We start from the raw sequence: 6,334 nt of genomic DNA, 5'->3' as shown, positions 1-6,334 counted from the left end.
AAAGGAAAGAAATTCCAACATGCAATTGGAAGTTGATGTCTATGAGGATCCTACTCTGAATAAAATAAAGCAGAGATACATAGCATGGAAAACACAATGGTTAGCATCTTCCTGATCTTGGCAATTCCCTAAAGACTGAAACTAGCGATGTAGTTTGCAATGACTGGTAAACCGTGATGAAAGGTTGATGCGTCCCTTGTGCTGTCTTTTTAATATGCAATGAATTTTTACTCATGTCTTGATTATATTTGTGTGGTTTTGGTAATACAGTCAAACGAAATCACAAGTAGAGTTTATTTGGTTCAGAGTTTGAGGGCACATCCAAAATGGTAGAGGGGAATGGATGGAGAATCATGAGGACGTTGGTGATGCTACGTCTGCATTCAGGAAGCAGAGACGTGAAGGTAGGTCCTCAGTTCCAGTTACCCTTTTTATTCAGTCCATAACTCCAGTTCACATAGCAGTGTTAAGCATAATTAGGGTAGATCTTTCCACTTAAATTAACATAATCTAGAAACTACCTCAAAGACATGTTTAGATATCTGAGTCCTTGGTGATCTTTGTTTCTATGGAGTTAAGAATAAATAACAACCATCACAGTTTGAGAATCACAATGTTCTGGAGACTGATATTAGTGACAAGTAACCTTACTTGTTGTGAGTTTAAAATAATAATTAAAAAAAAGAAAGTTACAAAAAATAAAATAGCAAAACAGAAAGTGCTAAATATTTTTAAGTTTCATCAAGAATTCATTTTTTTTTATTTTTACTGAAAAATTATTTTTCCTAGGTCAATCACAGTTTCTCCTCCATCCCTCTTCTCCTCTCCATCCCTCCACTCAACAGTCTCCTTTTTCTCTCAGTCTATGAATTTTCCTTTCTCTTCAGAAAATGGCATACTTTCCGTGTATATTAGACAGCCATGGCATATCAAGTTGACATAAGACTAGGCACCTCCTCTCCTATTACAAGGCAACCCAGTAGGAGGAAAGGGTTCCAAAAGCAAGATACAATGACAGAGACAGTCCCTACTTCCACTGTTTGCATTCTCACAGGAAAACCAAGTTACAAGACTGTAATGCATGTGAGAGTGAGAAGGTCTAGATTAGTCCATGTGTGATCCCTGGTTGAAGGTTCGGTCTCTGAGAGGCCCTGCGAGCCCAGAGTAGTTGATTCCATTAATTTCCTTGTGGTGCCTTTGGTACCTCTGGCTCCCCCTCCTTTTTTTCCCACTTTTCTTCCACATGATTCCCCAAGGTATACCTAATGTGTGCCTCTAGGTCTCCGCAACTGTTTCCATCAGTTGCTAGATGAAGCCCTCCGATGACAATTGGGTTAGGCAAAAATCTATGAGTATATCAGAATTTCATTAGGAATCATTTCACTGATTTTTTTGCCAGTTATGTTTTGGTCTATCCCAGGTCTCTGGGCTCTCCAGTATCTGAGCCCTCATGTGCCAGGCAAAGTCAGGGGTGGATTCCCTCTAAAGGTATGCTTCTCAAGCTGGCTGGCCCAGTCATTGGTTGTCCACTACCCTAATTTATGTGCTACCTTTAGCCCCAGCATATCTTGTAGACAGGGAAAATTATAGGTCCAAGGTTATGTGGCTGGGTTGAGTTTCAATCCCTCTACTGAAGGTCTTGCCTGATTACAGGAGATGGATGGATCCTGTTCCATATCCCTTATTGCTAATTGACTTAGCTTGGGTAAACGTCATATTTTCCTGAGAGTTTTCATTCCACAAGTTTTCTAGCTTGTCCCAGAGATACTCTTGATTCCAAATGCCTTTAAAAACATGCTCTGGCTCCATTATCCCCCACCCTGACCACCATCCAGTCATCTCCCCATGTCCCCTTGTGACATGTATTCCAGTTTCCTTTCAAAGTGAGATTCATCTGTCCCTGACTGAGCTCTCCTCATTACTTAACTTCTTTGGGTTTGTGGATTATAGCATGCTTATCCTTTATTTATGTATTTATTTACTTATCTATTCATTTATTTATCCATTTATTTATTTATTTTGAATAATATCCACTGATTAGTGAGGACATACCATGCTTGTGTTTGTGGATCTGGGTTACCTCACTCAAGATGATCTTATCAAATTCCATCCTGTATATATTACTTGCCATTTTTCCTTTATAGATTTTAATGATTTTAATTTCTTCTGTATATTTTAATACATGGCTGTTTCTTTGAGAAGGCACAATCAAATAACTATATTTGCCAAAGAAAAATAAGGAAATAGAAAGACTAATTTCAATCTCATCCCCCAATTTGAAGGTGGGGGGGGAGGAGATTCAAGACAGGGCATCTCTTTGTTACTCTGGCCATTGTGGAACTCACTCTGTAGATCATGAACTCATTCTGTAGACCATGAAAGCACAAAGATCAGCCTGTCTCTGCCTCTCAAATGCTGAGATTAAAGACATCTGCCAACACCCTCCAGCTAAATAAAAGCCCCTTTAAGAGGTTTCTAGCAATGAAATCAATTTTGAAAAGTGTTCACTAATACACATCTCATATCTCATCCTTTATTGTAGGTTCATGGATTGTGAGTAGTTGTGACTTAAGAGGTATGAAAGCCTAGGGGCGTGGCTCAGTTGATGGAATGTTTGCTTAGCATCTCTAAAGCCCTGTGTTAAATTTTGGCACCAAATAAGATGGGTATGGTGACATACGCCCTATATGTTGACAGAATGTAGGCCATGGAAGCTGAAGAAAAGGAAGATATAAATCATTGTGACCTACATAGGAAGTTTTGTGCCAGATTAGAATCAAAAGGAAGGAAGGAAGGAAGGAAGGAAGGAAGGAAGGAAGGAAGGGTGTTAGCAAGGGGGTAGCATCGACTAAAGAAAGGAAAGGAGTGAATAGGGAAGAGGAAATGAGGGAGGAGGAAGGAGGGAAAAGAAAAGGAGGAAATAGGAAGGAGAAATGAGGAAAGGAGGAAGAAAGGAGGGTGGGAGTGAGGGAACAGGAAGCAAGGAAGGAAAGGAGAAGGAGAAAAGAGAGGAGTACATGGAGAGAAGGAGAAAATTTATCTTTCACGTGTTGTTGTTTGCCTGAGATTGCTCATCAGTCTCTGGCATTAAGAAACAGACAAAACAGCTTCAAGATGCCTTTGTCTGGTTGTGTCCCTGAGAGGTTCGTGGCAACCGTCTTTGGTCATATAACATAATAGTAAACAGCCCTTTGATTTCTGTTAAGGTCTTCAGATTTTGAAATTTCATTTTATCACGGTTTAATTTAAGCTAACATGAATTCACTATTATTCCCTGTCATCTTTTCATTATTAAAGGAGAAACTCACGGTGATGCCCACTCTTAGTTGACAGATTCCCTCATAGAGGTATTTCATCTAGTGTAAGAAAACTCTTTTCAAGCTTAGAGAATGAAGACAATCAGGAATGGCCCCATGGAGTCCTAGTTAATGGACACCATAGAGTGCTTGGCTTTGGAAAAATTCTCTTGTGTAGTGCTTAGATGTTTTAACCCTCCTTGTATGTAGCATTTGTAGAAACAAGTCAGCCTCTGACCATAGCTTCGTTCTGTGAGTGTGTAGCCTCTCTTCATTACATTTCATAAAGGAAAAAAAAATATTGGACTGTGATGTGAATAGATTGGAAGAGTGCTTTGTTCACAAGTAGGAGGACCGGAGTTCAGATTGTCTGTGACAATATAAAAAAAGAAAGCAAACAAACACACACAAAACAAATCATAAAATAGACTGTCATGATATTGTTCAGATGTAATCTCAATGCTGAGGAGATAGACGCAGGTGGATCACTAGAGGAAATAGCCAGGAAGCTTACTAGAACTGGTAAATACTATATTTGGTGAGAGATCTTGTCTCAAAAAAATAATGTGGAATAAGATTTCACATGTTTACCTATGGCCTACACATACACACACAAGCATGTGGATGAGCACATGTTTACCTATGGCCTACACATACACACACACAGCATGTGGATGTGCACATGTAACCAACTACCACCCATACATACACAAACATGTGTATGCAAGTGACAACAATTAGGTGTGAAATATAAAACACAGCTTGGAATATGTAAAAGGCTGTTTTGTGCTATGAAAATCACACACACACACACACACACACACAGTGATTCTAGTGTGAAAAGCATTTTGTGGTTTTGGAAATGATTTTTCCCTTGTGGCTTTGCTAATTTACTTATCTATTTGGTGGGAGGAAAACAGCAGATTAAAAAAATGAGAGAAGAGTACTGCCATTAATAAAAATCATCTATCAACACAGAAAGATACCATTAAGATTGCAGTGCATGATCTGGAAGGTAGCTCAAGCATTAAAATTCTTGACATGCAAAAATGGGAACCTGAGATTAATTTCCCAATGCTCAAGTAGAAAGGCTGCTTTCTTATTTAGGGTTCCAATTGCTGTAAAGAGACACCATGGTAACAGGAACTCTTAGAAAGGAAAAAAAAATTGACTTGGGTGGCTCACAGTTTCAGAGGTTTAGTCCATTATCATGATGGTGGAAAATATGGTGGCGTACAGGCATGCATGGCTTTGTGAAAGGAGCCGAGAGCTCTGTGTTTTGATCCAAGGGCAACAAGAAGTGAACAGAGTCTGCATTGAGCTGAGTTTAAACATACGTTTTTGGTTAGAGGGAACTTGAATCGATATGTAAAATAAGAAAAATAAATTAACACACATTTGTTATCAAAGAGAAAAAAAAAAAAAAAAAAAAAAAGCCCCAACTCCCTGCCATGACACATTTCTGCAACAATAGTATATCTACTCCAGAAAGCCACATCTCCTAATAATGCCACTGGGATACTATGAAAAGATTGAATCTAAGAATGATAGGGATAAAAGGAGAAGAATAATTCCAGCCCAAAGGCATAGAAAATATACTCAACAATAACATAAAAAAAAACTTTTGCAACCAAAAGAAAGGCATACCCATGAAAGTACAAGAAGCTTACAGAACAACTAATAGACTGAACACAAAAAAAAAGTCCCCTTGCCACATAATAAAGAAAGCATTAAACATACAAAATGAAGAAAGAATAAAATGAGCTGCAAAGGAAAAAGAGCAAGTAACACATAAAGGCAAAACTATCATAATTATATCCCACTTCTCAATGGAAACAATGAAAGCCAGAAGACAGACACTCTCTCAGCCCAGATAAGAGGAGAGGGCCTTGGTCTTCCACACGTGATGTGACAGATTTTGTTGATTCGCCCATGGATGTCTCACCCTCTCCGAGGAGTGGATGGTGGGCAAAATGGAGAGGTGGGAGGAGGAGTGGAAGGATGGGAGGGAGAAGGAACTGGCATTCATGTGTAAAATAAGATGGTATTTAATTTATATAAATGTTTTAATAAAAAAGAATAAAGCGATTCTTATCAGACTATATGCAGACACTAAGAGACCATGAATACTAGCACAACTACTATATCCAGCAAAGTTTTCAATCACTGTACATGGAGAAATAAGATATTCTATGACAAAACAAGATTTCAACAATACCTATCTACAAATACAGTCCTACAGAAAGTACTAGAAGAAAAACTCCAAGTGAAAAAAGTTGGCTACATCCACAAAAACACAGACAATACATAATCCCACTGTATCCCATTATATCCCAATGAAGAGAAAAATGCATGTAATACCACCACAAATCACACACACACACACACACACACACACACACACACACACACACACACAACTAACAGAAACTAGCAATCATTGGTCGGTCCTTGCTATCCCTTAATATCAATGAACTCAATTCACCTATAAAAAAAGATGAAGACTAACATATTGGATATAACAATATCTGTCCTCCTGCTGCATACAAGGAACATGTGTCAACTACAAGCACAGACATTTTCTCAGAGTAAAGGGTTGGGAAAAGATTTTCCAATCAAATAGACCAAGAAACAAGCTGGTGTAGCTATCCTAATACCTAGCAAAAGAGACATAAAATGAAAATTAGTCAAAAGATATGAAGAAGGTCATTTCATATTCACCACAGGAAAAAATTATCAAGGTGAAGTCTCAATTCTGAACATATATGCCCAAATCACAAAGGCACTCTCATTTGTAAAAACATTGCTAAAGCTTAAATCACACCTCAAGCCCCCAAAATTAATAGTGGGACATTCTAGTGTCACCATTGAACAGGTTTCCCAGATAGAAACCTAACAAAGAAATAAAGGCACTAACAGAGTAATGACTCAAAAAGGGCCTACCTTACATCTATAAAACATTCCAACCAAACACAAAAGAATATACCTTCTTCTCAGAACTCCTTAGAACCTTCTCGAAAGTTGATCACATACTTGCT

The 6,334-nt window shown here is 38.3% G+C and overlaps 1 pseudogene; it reads left to right on the top strand.

The window, feature by feature from the left end:
* Positions 1 to 326: 326 nt before the first annotated feature.
* LOC127236380 (60S ribosomal protein L15-like) overlaps positions 327 to 6,334 on the top strand; it is a 29,502-nt pseudogene continuing 23,494 nt past the window's right edge.

This window comes from Phodopus roborovskii, unplaced genomic scaffold, assembly GCF_943737965.1.
Source record: "Phodopus roborovskii unplaced genomic scaffold, PHOROB, whole genome shotgun sequence".
Taxonomy (NCBI): domain Eukaryota; kingdom Metazoa; phylum Chordata; class Mammalia; order Rodentia; family Cricetidae; genus Phodopus; species Phodopus roborovskii.
This window is presented reverse-complemented; position numbering and strand designations above follow the sequence as displayed.